At 42.0% G+C, this 12,075-nt stretch overlaps 1 protein-coding gene across 4 annotated transcripts in view; it reads right to left on the bottom strand.

The window, feature by feature from the left end:
* Positions 1 to 11,873, bottom strand: part of NTNG1 (netrin G1) — a 227,294-nt gene extending 215,421 nt beyond the window's left edge. For all 4 annotated transcript variants that reach the window (XM_069969024.1, XM_069969026.1, XM_069969027.1 and 1 more), the window contains exon 1: positions 11,786 to 11,873. The gene's annotated coding sequence lies outside the window, so the exon portion shown is untranslated. The remainder of the gene's footprint in view (positions 1 to 11,785) is intronic.
* Between the last annotated feature and the right edge of the window lie 202 nt (positions 11,874 to 12,075).

Genomic DNA, 12,075 nt, shown 5'->3' with positions numbered 1-12,075 from the left:
TTTCTTAATAGATATAAAGTTGCATTGTTATACATTTCTGGGTTCACAACTACCTATGTCATCCTTCTTACTTTTATTCTATTTGGATAAGTAACGCACCTATTACCTCACCCTACGCAGCCTTCTGGAATCCCTCTTTGATATTAAAATCAATGACATCCCCACGATGAACCTAAACAGTAACATATGCTACCACATACAATGTCATGCCCCCGGTGTCTTGGTGTGAATGATGCAGATGAGGGCGATAGCTGCCATTATTAATGTGCACACGTGTAATGTGGTGTCCTGCTCTCTATGACGATGGATGCCAGACAGACGCTGCACCCAAAGTCATAGAGCACCAGAATCCATTATCTGTAATAATGCCAGGCATGTAATCGGAGAGACGTAAGTATATTAAAGGGAGGGAGGACTGGAAGAGGTGAATGACAGATGTATGGCGGCCAGACCCTAAAGAGTTAATCACACTGAGTGCATGAGATGAAATCTCCTTATTTCCATATACAGGCACAGCGGCTATTATCCCATCCACCTGCCTGGGAAAAGCGCAGAGATTATTGCGAGGAAGCGCCGGCAGAATAAAATGTCATATAGACAAAGAAATTATATAGAATTTATTCTGGGCTGAGTGACTGTGCCTGACCCCAATATATTACACGCTATGAAATAATAACTAGTGGGGTGGCTACAATGGACAGAGATACTGAGGGGCTGGAGGGATCTGTATGTACATATACTGTGCGTATGAAGGGGCTGGAGGGATCTGTATGTACATATACTGTGCACAGAGAGGCTGGAGGGATCTGTATGTACATATACTGTGCACAGAGAGGCTGGAGGGATCTGTATGTACATATACTGTGCACAGGGAGGGGCTGGAGGGATCTGTATGTACATATACTGTGCACAGAGAGGCTGGAGGTATCGGTATGTATATACTGTGCACAGAGAGGCTGGAGGGATCTGTATGTACATATACTGTGCACAGAGAGGCTGGAGGGATCTGTATGTACATATACTGTGCACAGAGAGGCTGGAGGGATCTGTATGTACATATACTGTGCGTATGAAGGGGCTGGAGGGATCTGTATGTACATATACTGTGCACAGAGAGGCTGGAGGGATCTGTATGTACATATACTGTGCGTATGGAGGGGCTGGAGGGATCTGTATGTACATATACTGTGCGTATGAAGGGGCTGGAGGGATCTGTATGTACATATACTGTGCACAGAGAGGCTGGAGGGATCTGTATGTACATATACTGTGCACAGAGAGGCTGGAGGGATCTGTATGTACATATACTGTGCGTATGGAGGGGCTGGAGGGATCTGTATGTACATATACTGTGCACAGAGAGGCTGGAGGGATCTGTATGTACATATACTGTGCGTATGAAGGGGCTGGAGGTATCTGTATGTACATATACTGTGCGTATGGAGGGGCTGGAGGTATCTGTATGTACATATACTGTGCACAGAGAGGCTGGAGGTATCTGTATGTACATATACTGTGCGTATGAAGGGGCTGGAGGTATCTGTATGTACATATACTGTGCACATGGAGGGGCTGGAGGGATCTGTATGTACATATACTGTGCACAGAGAGGCTGGAGGTATCTGTATGTACATATACTGTGCACAGAGGGGCTGGAGGTATCTGTATGTACATATACTGTGCACAGAGAGGCTGGAGGGATCTGTATGTACATATACTGTGCGTATGGAGGGGCTGGAGGGATCTGTATGTACATATACTGTGCACAGAGAGGCTGGAGGTATCTGTATGTACATATACTGTGCACATGGAGGGGCTGGAGGTATCTGTATGTACATATACTGTGCACAGAGGGGCTGGAGGTATCTGTATGTACATATACTGTGCACAGAGAGGCTGGAGGTATCTGTATGTATACATACTGTGCACAGAGAGGCTGGAGGTATCGGTATGTATATACTGTGCACAGAGAGGCTGGAGGGATCTGTATGTACATATACTGTGCACAGAGAGGCTGGAGGGATCTGTATGTACATATACTGTGTACAGGGAGGCTGGAGGGATCTGTATGTACATATACTGTGCACAGAGGGGCTGGAGGGATCTGTATGTACATATACTGTGCACAGAGAGGCTGGAGGTATCTGTATGTACATATACTGTGCACAGAGAGGCTGGAGGTATCTGTATGTATATATACTGTGCACAGAGAGGCTGGAGGTATCGGTATGTATATACTGTGCACAGAGAGGCTGGAGGTATCTGTATGTACATATACTGTGCGTATGAAGGGGCTGGAGGTATCTGTATGTACATATACTGTGCACAGAGAGGCTGGAGGTATCTGTATGTATATATACTGTGTACAGGGAGGCTGGAGGTATCTGTATGTATATATACTGTGCGTATGGAGGGGCTGGAGGGATCTGTATGTACATATACTGTGCACAGAGAGGCTGGAGGGATCTGTATGTATATACTGTGCACAGAGAGGCTGGAGGTATCAGTATGTACATATAATCTGCACAGAGAGGCTGGAGGTATCTGTATGTATATATACTGTGTACAGGGAGGCTGGAGGGATCTGTATGTATATATACTGTGCACAGAGAGGCTGGAGGTATCTGTATGTATATATACTGTGTACAGGGAGGCTGGAGGTATCTGTATGTATATATACTGTGCGTATGGAGGGGCTGGAGGGATCTGTATGTACATATACTGTGCACAGAGAGGCTGGAGGGATCTGTATGTATATATACTGTGCACAGAGAGGCTGGAGGTATCTGTATGTATATATACTGTGCACAGGGAGGGGCTGGAGGGATCTGTATGTACATATACTGTGCACAGAGAGGCTGGAGGGATCTGTATGTACATATACTGTGCACAGAGAGGCTGGAGGGATCTGTATGTACATATACTGTGCACAGAGAGGCTGGAGGGATCTGTATGTACATATACTGTGCACAGAGAGGATGGAGGGATCTGTATGTACATATACTGTGCACAGAGAGGCTGGAGGGATCTGTATGTATATATACTGTGCACAGAGAGGCTGGAGGTATCAGTATGGACACATAAGAATATAAGAAAATCTATGAACCAGGGAAGAGATGACTGCGAGCTATGCTCCTGTACACATGTGCAGTTTTTGGTGCAGTTTTTTCAGTCAAATAGATCCAAGAGGACAGAGAAGTATTGGATTCCTGTCAGACACACGCTTTGCACGCTTTTTGGACTGAAAAGACGTCAAAAATAACACCCCAAAAAAGTGCCAGTGGTTTTTCCTGCTTTTTTTAGGCAGTTTTTTCAGGCTTTTTCTCATTTTAGAGAATATTACTAGAAAAGTTTTTATCTGCAGCAGTTTATCCCCTGTGTTTTTTTCATGTGATTCTCTACCGTGTGATTCCAGGTTGTCTATAGAAGAATTTAGGGAAAAAACGCCAGAAAAAACACCAATATGCGTACAGACATGTTATTCCCTCCTATAGATGTCTTGGAGGGGGGGGGGGGGGGCTGCCAACATTTCTATGGAGAAACACTAAATAAGAGACTTTTGGCAGTCTGTGTCTGGGCCGTACAGTGATAATGTCCGTCCTTTATATTTCCCATTTCTTTAGAATACACTCTTTGGAGGAGATTTATCAAACATGGTGTAAAGTGAAACTGGCTCAGTTGCCCCTAGCAACCAATCAGATTCCGCCTTTCATTTTCCAAAGAGTCTGTGAGGAATGAAAGGTGGAATCTGATTGGTTTCTAGGGGCGACTGAGACATTTTCACTTTACACCATGTTTGATAAATCTCCCCCTAAGATTCATCTTGTTGCCCATAGCAACCAGTCACAACTCACATAACAACCAATCACAGCTCAGCTTTCTTTTTACCAGAGCAATGTGACTGGTTGCTATGGGCAAAGAAGTGAATCAGCGCCATAAATCTCCCCCCAAAGTGTCCGTTTACTTACGACTGTCTGGTATAAGGGGGAGATTTATGGTGCTGTCTTATAGTAAGATTAGTTTTGTTGCCTATAGCAACCAAGCCCAGCTATCGTAGGGACCAATCACAGCTCAGCTTTCAGTTTTCATATCGCCTTCATAAAATGAAAGCTGAGCTGTGATTGGTTGCTATGGGCAACAAAGCGAATCTTACTATAAGACAGCGTCCCTTTAGTGCAGCGGTGTCAGTCGCGGCCCTCCAGCTGTTGCAAAACTACCCATCATGCCTTGTAGGCTAAAACCAAAGTTTTTGCTGTCCAGGCAAAACAGCTGGAGGACCATCGTTTGAGGCCTGTGATTTACAGCATACATTTCTCATGATATAAACTCCGGGGGAGATTTATCAACCATGGAGTAAAGTGAAACTGGCCCAGTCGCCCCTAGCAACCAATCAGATTCCTCGTTTCATTCCTCACAGACTCTTTGGAAAATGAAAGGTGGAATCTGATTGGTTGCTAGGGGCAACTGAGCCAGTTTCACTTTACACCATGTTTGATAAATCTCCCCCTCCATAAGTAATTATGATGTGCAATCCCCATCACAACCACTAGGTGGCCAAGAACAAAGCATAAACATCTCCCGACAGAGTATCACAAAGACATGTGATGTCAATCAAACTTGATTAACTTATTTTTACATGGCGATATAACTAGGGTTCATTCACACAGCATCAATAGAAAAGATTCTACTTCACTCTTTTTTTTTTTATTTAATTTTTTTTATATCCATTCCTAGATTAAAACCGCAAAAAAAGTTATCAAAACGGCAAATGTGGAAACGACTTAAGTTGAACCAGCTGAACAAACTCAGCTCTGCTACATCTGTATTATATTATACAGCCTATTGGAAGCTATTAGGCGTCTTTAGTCTGGATTCTCTCAGGTGTAAGTCCCTCGCGTCCCGTATTCTCGTGCTGTTATGGGTCTGATATTACGTCGTATTTGACGCCAGTCATTATACGCGCCTTCATTTATGTCATAATAAAGGTTACCGTGAGCGGGAAGTCTGCGCTGAGCCCCCCTGTATAGCGTTTGTTAGGGTCCTTTAGTGTCAGTGTCAGTGTTTAGTGTCCTGTCAGGTCTCATTTCGGAGAACGACTTATTACCATACGTCCTTGTGCAGAAACAACTCAAGGCAAAGAGAAAAAACAGGAAAAAAAAAATCTGAATCTAATGACGACAATTCTTGTAACATAACAAAATACAGACAACACAACAAGGCGACCCCAAAGGAGGTAAAAGGACCGGTTCAGCTCTGCTACATCCACATACAGTATATAGCATATAGGTTTATGTTCAACAGTATACAGTAAAATAGGGATGGGGAACCAGTGGCCCTCCAGCCATTGCAAAACTACAATTCCCATCATGCCTGGACAGCCTTTGGCTGTCCAGGCATGATGGGAGTTGTAGTTTTGCAAGAGTTAGAGGGCCGCAGGTTCATACTTAGTACTTAGGAATAAACAGATGAAAAAAAAAATCTCATCAATGACCACTAGGGGCTCCCTCTACCTACCCTTAACGAAATTAAAGTGGGACTCCGAGCAGTGGCTCTCCAGCTGTTGCAAAACTACAACTCCCATCATGCCCTGATAATTGTGTGGTTATGAATATGCTGCAGAAGTTTTTCGCAAAGTTTTGTTTGTCTGAATTGGGATGTTATGGCGGCACATAGCACATGGGTATCTCTAAGGCTCATGTAGATGGATGGGATGGGGGCATCCATATCTGCTGAATCTTGTATACATATATACAATACCTATATACAGTAGTAGGAAGATACTACATATACAGACATCATTGGATATATATGTAAGACCCTATAACTTAAAAGGGGGAAACCATTCAAAATTGAAGTGAAAGTGGTCTGTATGTTACGACGTCCTGATCTGGATACGGGGGTGATCTTATGGAGAGGGGTTCTCTGTATATGTAACTATGATGTATACAGTGCTCACATATCTCTATATTGTTACAGAAGGGCAGACGCTGTATAGTTTACACAGGTATACTATTACAGGATTTATATAGTATATGTATATAGAGGGACAACCCAGGATAGTACTGTATATACAGCCTTACATATGTGTGACGTATACAGGACATTTATTTGCAGGAAGGACCCTGGATAGAAGACACAGGTGTATATATACACGACTTACATAATACTTATATTCTGGGGCAGGACCATGGATAATATACACAGGGAAATATATATACATGTATATATATATATATATATATATATATATATATATATATATATATACACATGACGTATGCAGTACCTATGTAAGTAGGGAGGACCCAGATAGTATACACAGCTGTGTATATATATATATATATATATATATATATATATACACAGTATATACAGCAATACATACACGTAATGCATAGCACATATATATACAGGGAGGACCCAGGACAGTATACACAGCTGTATATATACATGACGTATACAGTACATATAGATGCACATAATATACACAGCCATATATATATATATATATATATATATATACACACACGGCGTATACAGTACATACAGTACATGCACAGGGAGGACCCTGATAGTATACACAGCTATACACATTCAAGACGTACATAGTACATATATATGCGGGGAGGATAGTATATACAGCCATACATATACATGACGTATACAGTACATACAGTATATGGGAGGACCATGATAATATATACATCTATACATGATATCAGCAGGAAGGACCATGGATACATTTGTACCCTGCAATATACACTGAGAATGCGCCGCAGTACATTATATAGGGGTTATTAACTTTAATGGTTAATAATAAAATCTGTATCTCAATAATTAAACCTGTATCCGCCATAGATGCTATATCTTCCAGCAAGAAACCAACAAGATCCAGTATACCGGTGCCTCATGGTCCATACACCCCGCCATCCCTACAGCAGACCCTCCATCCCCGGCCGCCCCACCGCTCGCCCGGAGAAAACCAGGGGATCTAAGGTCGATGGCGATAGAATCTTATAAAGCAATGGCGCTATCACCGCCGGCCGCCATACACATTGTAGAATCACAGGGACGGTATTTTTAGCCGACAATTAGAGGCGATCCCTATTATATCCATATCCAGAGATGTGAGGGCTGTGTGGGATTTCTTGGCCATATTTTCTATTCTTCAGAGTAAGAAAAAAAAAAAAGCAGCAATGAGTCACAATACGAGAGGAGAGAATTAAGAGATTCTTGACCTCATTTTCTCTCTGGCAAGGAAATAAGGAGACCCCTGACATTCCTCCGCTTCTGTAATAGATGCTGTTAGATATATGACCGCCATTCATGTTCACTTCACAAACCTTCCACCGCTCCTATCTGTAAGGCTGTTATAGATCTTATAGATGTTATAGATGTTATAGATCTCTACAGCTGCTTCTCATACTGAGGATTAATAAGGACGCTAATGGCAGACGCTGACTATTCTAGATTCCCCCTAATAGGATCTATCGCAGGTCTGAGCCCCCGTCCTGCTTTATTCTTACTACCTGGGATAGCTGGTGAATAGAGATAGATAGGGTGACAATTACATTGCTACACTGGATATATATATATATATATATATATATATATATATATATATATCCCTATCACATTGCACATTGGTAGCCAGGTATATAGATATTTATTTTCTGCTGCTGCCTAGAAATCACCAGGTACAAAGTGTCGATCATATGTAAAACCATAAGTAAAATCAACATTACTCATGTTACATGATTGTCAGTGTCTCCTATCTATCTATCTATCTCCTATGTATCTATCTATATATCTCCTATCTATCTATCTATCTATCTATCTATCTATCTATCTATCTATCTATCTATCTCTTATCTATCTATCTATCTATCCATCCATCCATCCATCCATCCATCCATCCCATGTATTTTGTGATAACCCTTTGTGCCCAATGACAAATCCAGCTCTTCTGTGTCTGACAAATCCATCTCTGCTGCATTTTGCCAGAATAAATTATGATAAACATTTAAAAAATCATTGCTATCTGAGTTCCGCCAAGTGACAAATCCAGCTTTTCTGCTTCTGACAAACTCATCTCTGCAACATTTCCCACTATAAATTATGTAAATCTGAAAGATTCTCGGTAGCTGAGTTACAGCGAACCATAAAATCACCTCACCTGTGTCTAAAAAAGAAACTAAAAGGTAGATTTACCTGCATCCCCAGAACCCTTTGTGACACCATCAAGAGTCCTGCCGGATGACATACTCAGCTCTGCAGTGTCTCACCACCCAGCTCTGCTACATTCTGCACAACTAAATGATATAAATCCGAAAAATTATTGTTACGCCGAACGACCGCAACCGTGTCTAACAAAGCCAGCTCTGCTACATTTTGTACGAATAAATCATATGAATCTATGGATTACTTAAACCGTCTGACAAACTCGGCTCTGCTACATTTTGCAAAAAATTTTTTTATGAATATGCTAATTTTTGTTAGCTTTATGCACAGGGAGTGTTGGCCAGGATTTGGTGAGGTCTCTTCCGTTTAGAGGAATGGTTAACCACAATCCCCATGTCATGCCAGCTCGGAGGCTCCTGGAGGAATGTGAGGAGGGACGGCGCAGACTGTGGACGCTAGCTGGAGCTGCGCACTTAAACAGCCATTGTGGTATCTGTATAAATAGCCTCACACTCCAGTGGGTTTCTCTGCTCCGGATCCTGTTGCATCGTCTGATAATTGGGATGTTTTCATGTTGCGGGAATGAGATCACTACTACTAAATATTCACACCATGTGTCACCCGCAAGTTTACAGCTTCACATTCATTTCCATGTGCTCAGCTAGAAGGCGAGATGGGAATGCAAAGCGAAATTGGACTTTATTTAGAGTGGGTTTCGCTTGCAATATTTCTAGAAGGTTCACACGGTTCTATAGTCATCCTATATCGCACTGCGGTATGGGTTCCTCTTTAAGAAACCTGCATTACTAGTGGCGTACAAAGAGTTAACCCTACCCCTGTGGTTTCTGAAATGATAAATATTTACCTTGTATTTATATTGTATAAGAATTGAGAGTTTTACATATAGGAAATAGGTCTCCAATTGTGCAAAATGTGATCATACCGGATCTCTTCAACAACCCCCCCCCCCCTCCCCCATACATATAGACAATGTATCCCTGTCTGCAATGCACATTATAATACACTATGTTACAATCCAACAAACTTTACCTGCTACCACACTGGATCTCCTCTCCTCTCATTCTCCTCTATACATCCTATTCCTCCCCACAATGAACAATACAATGCACAGCTTCAGTATTGCAAAACCTGACAAACTTTATATTCTTTGCACTATACCATCCTACCCAATCTATTCAGTCATAAAATCTCCTACGACGGTGAAGCTTCCCAGACATCCTCTTTTTTTTTTTTTTTTGCAATGAACAATACAATAGAATGCACATTGTCTGTATGACACAAAGCAACAAACTTTACATTGCGATGATATTCGCTTTCTTCCTATATGCCCACACCTATACTCTTCTAGACAATCTATGGTTACATCCAATGATCATTACAAGTCTTCACAATACAACAAAGTAATTATTCTGCAATATACTATCATACTGAACCTATCCCAGCCCCCTCTTACCTTCCCAGACATCCTACCCCTCTGTGCAATGAACATTTTATTTAATAATAAACTTTACAATTGCAATATACTATCATACAAGGTCTCTTCCCATCCACTAGTATCCAACAACCAGCACAGCCTGTGTTCCAATGCATTTGTCATCCATGTCCATCAACCTTTCTCAGACCCAAGCCAAACCAATCCTTCTATATTCTCACATTGTAAATGCTGACACCAAGTTAGTTGTAAGACATTGACAAGTTAGCACTTAGAAATAAGGAGGCATTGCACCTGTCTGGAGTCCTTAGAATCTGCATTCATTGCTAAATAAACCCCCCAGTGCTCTACTTTCTGCCAGCTTCCCTCTCCATGCCATCACATCACCTTTCCTGGGGATCTCAGCTCCTGCAAGCAGTTGTTCCTCTAGCTGTCATTCCCTCTCCATCCGCCAGGGGGAGCTCCAAGACTCCAGCGCTTTCCTTCAGGGACCAATTTGACTGCTAATGTTCTCTGGCTGCTGAGATGTTAATGGACGGAGTGCTCCTTACAGACAGTCACTCATCTGGCAGAGACTCGCAAAACTGGAGCATCAGCACTGAGAGATGGAGAAAAGAAGAGCCACACACTCAAGTTGGGAATTAAAACCTTGCATCTTGCTCCTGGATCCATGCTGATCTCCCATCATGTATAGTCTCTTTTTTTTTTATTTTAACCCAGGAGGAATCATCAATTGACTCTTAAGGAGGTCAGTAAAGGAGTCATTGATTGGAGCAGTAAGTACTGATAGCATAAGGGCAGTAAGTACTGATAGCACCAGGGCAGTAAGTACTAATAGCACCAGGGCAGTAAGTACTAATAGCACCAGGGCAGTAAGTACTGATAGCACCAGGGCAGTAAGTACTGATAGCATAAGGGCAGTAAGCCATGCAGTCTGCTGGTTCTCCTAGCTGTCAGCATGGAGATCTATGAGCAGGCTGCTGCTTTTCCCATCTACATTTTGCAATATCTCCAATGCATTGCACTGAGATGGCTTTTGCCAACTCCATTTCTTATCCAGTGCATGCATGTGCTCTCCAGGCTCCCATTCTAATTTCCCCAATCCCAGACACACATGTGCACTGACCTATTGAGATTTGCATCCTAGTGCTTGCATGTTCCATAGCTTCACTATCACTCATGTCCTTATACTGAGATTTCCACTCCCCGGTTCTTATATAGCGCTCACATGTTCCATAGCTTCGCCATCACTCATGTCCTTATCCCAGACCTATACTGAGATTTCCACTCCCCAGTTCTTATATAGCGCTCACATGTTCCATAGCTTCGCCATCACTCACCATCTAATGTCCTTATGTCAGTCATACAAGTGCACTGAAATACTGAGATTTGCACTCCTAGGTCCTTATATAGCGCTCACATATACCATAGCACTTAAGGATCAAAATTTCCAAATTACACGTCAATCTAATGCCCTTATGTCAGATATATAATAAATAAATATATACATACTGAGATTTGCACTCCCCGGTTCTTATATAGCACTCACATATACCATAGCACTAAGATATCAAGATTTGCTAATTTAGTCTCAATCTAATGTTTCTATATAATCACACTCTCTCTCTATATAACTCCATTCTATGCATGTTGCCCAAAGAGCTGACAATCTATCCCAGACCCAAACTCCCATTACTTCTATGGAGCTTCTGCCAGTGCTTGCAATCCAATATCCCCCTTTATTAACCTATGTATACAGACAGGATGAAGTTTTTTTGTTTTTTTTTTTAGTATGAGGCATGGTGGGTGCCATCCAGTCCCCTGCACACATGCTGCTGGCAGACATCAGAAAGAAGTGATTTCAAAGGCTGTAGCTTGCACACATAACAGCAAGACATAGAGCAAAAGATACAGGAACCTGTTCAAAGAGTGACATCCTCAAAGCTCATCTTGACAAAAATAAGGAACAATTAAAGAATAAAAAACTAAAAAATAAAAAAAATAATAATAAAAAAGCCTCCTACCACCTCCCTCCCGCCGCAACCCCTGGGGGAGTTCACCTGAATATCTCGGCTTGCGGAACAATTTCTGCAATAAAAGAAATGCAAATGAGGGAGAGAGAGAGCGACATTGAGGAAAGTGTGTACTTACTGAGGGAAGCTTCGGTGTCCTCATTAGAGAGAAGTCCCTGTGTGCGGAGTTATAATCCTTTTATTGCTGCTCATTAGTGAACAGGAAGATTTTATCCAGGCGAATGACCCCCACTTTTTTTTTTTTTTTTACCCCCCCTGGAATGTGTATCCAAAAAATGAGAGTTTAGGAGATCATCCCCTTCTCGTATCCATCATCTGGGACCCCCTAGGTGCTTGCAGGAAATAAAGTGCATGTTATCCTCTTAGATCCTGAAAAGGAACAAAAGCAAAAAAGAAAAAAAGCCAGAA

The sequence above is a fragment of the Dendropsophus ebraccatus genome, chromosome 4, assembly GCF_027789765.1.
Source record: "Dendropsophus ebraccatus isolate aDenEbr1 chromosome 4, aDenEbr1.pat, whole genome shotgun sequence".
Classification (NCBI taxonomy): Eukaryota; Metazoa; Chordata; class Amphibia; order Anura; family Hylidae; genus Dendropsophus; species Dendropsophus ebraccatus.
The sequence above is the reverse complement of the archived record's forward strand: the minus strand, read 5'-3'. Positions and strand labels throughout refer to the sequence as shown.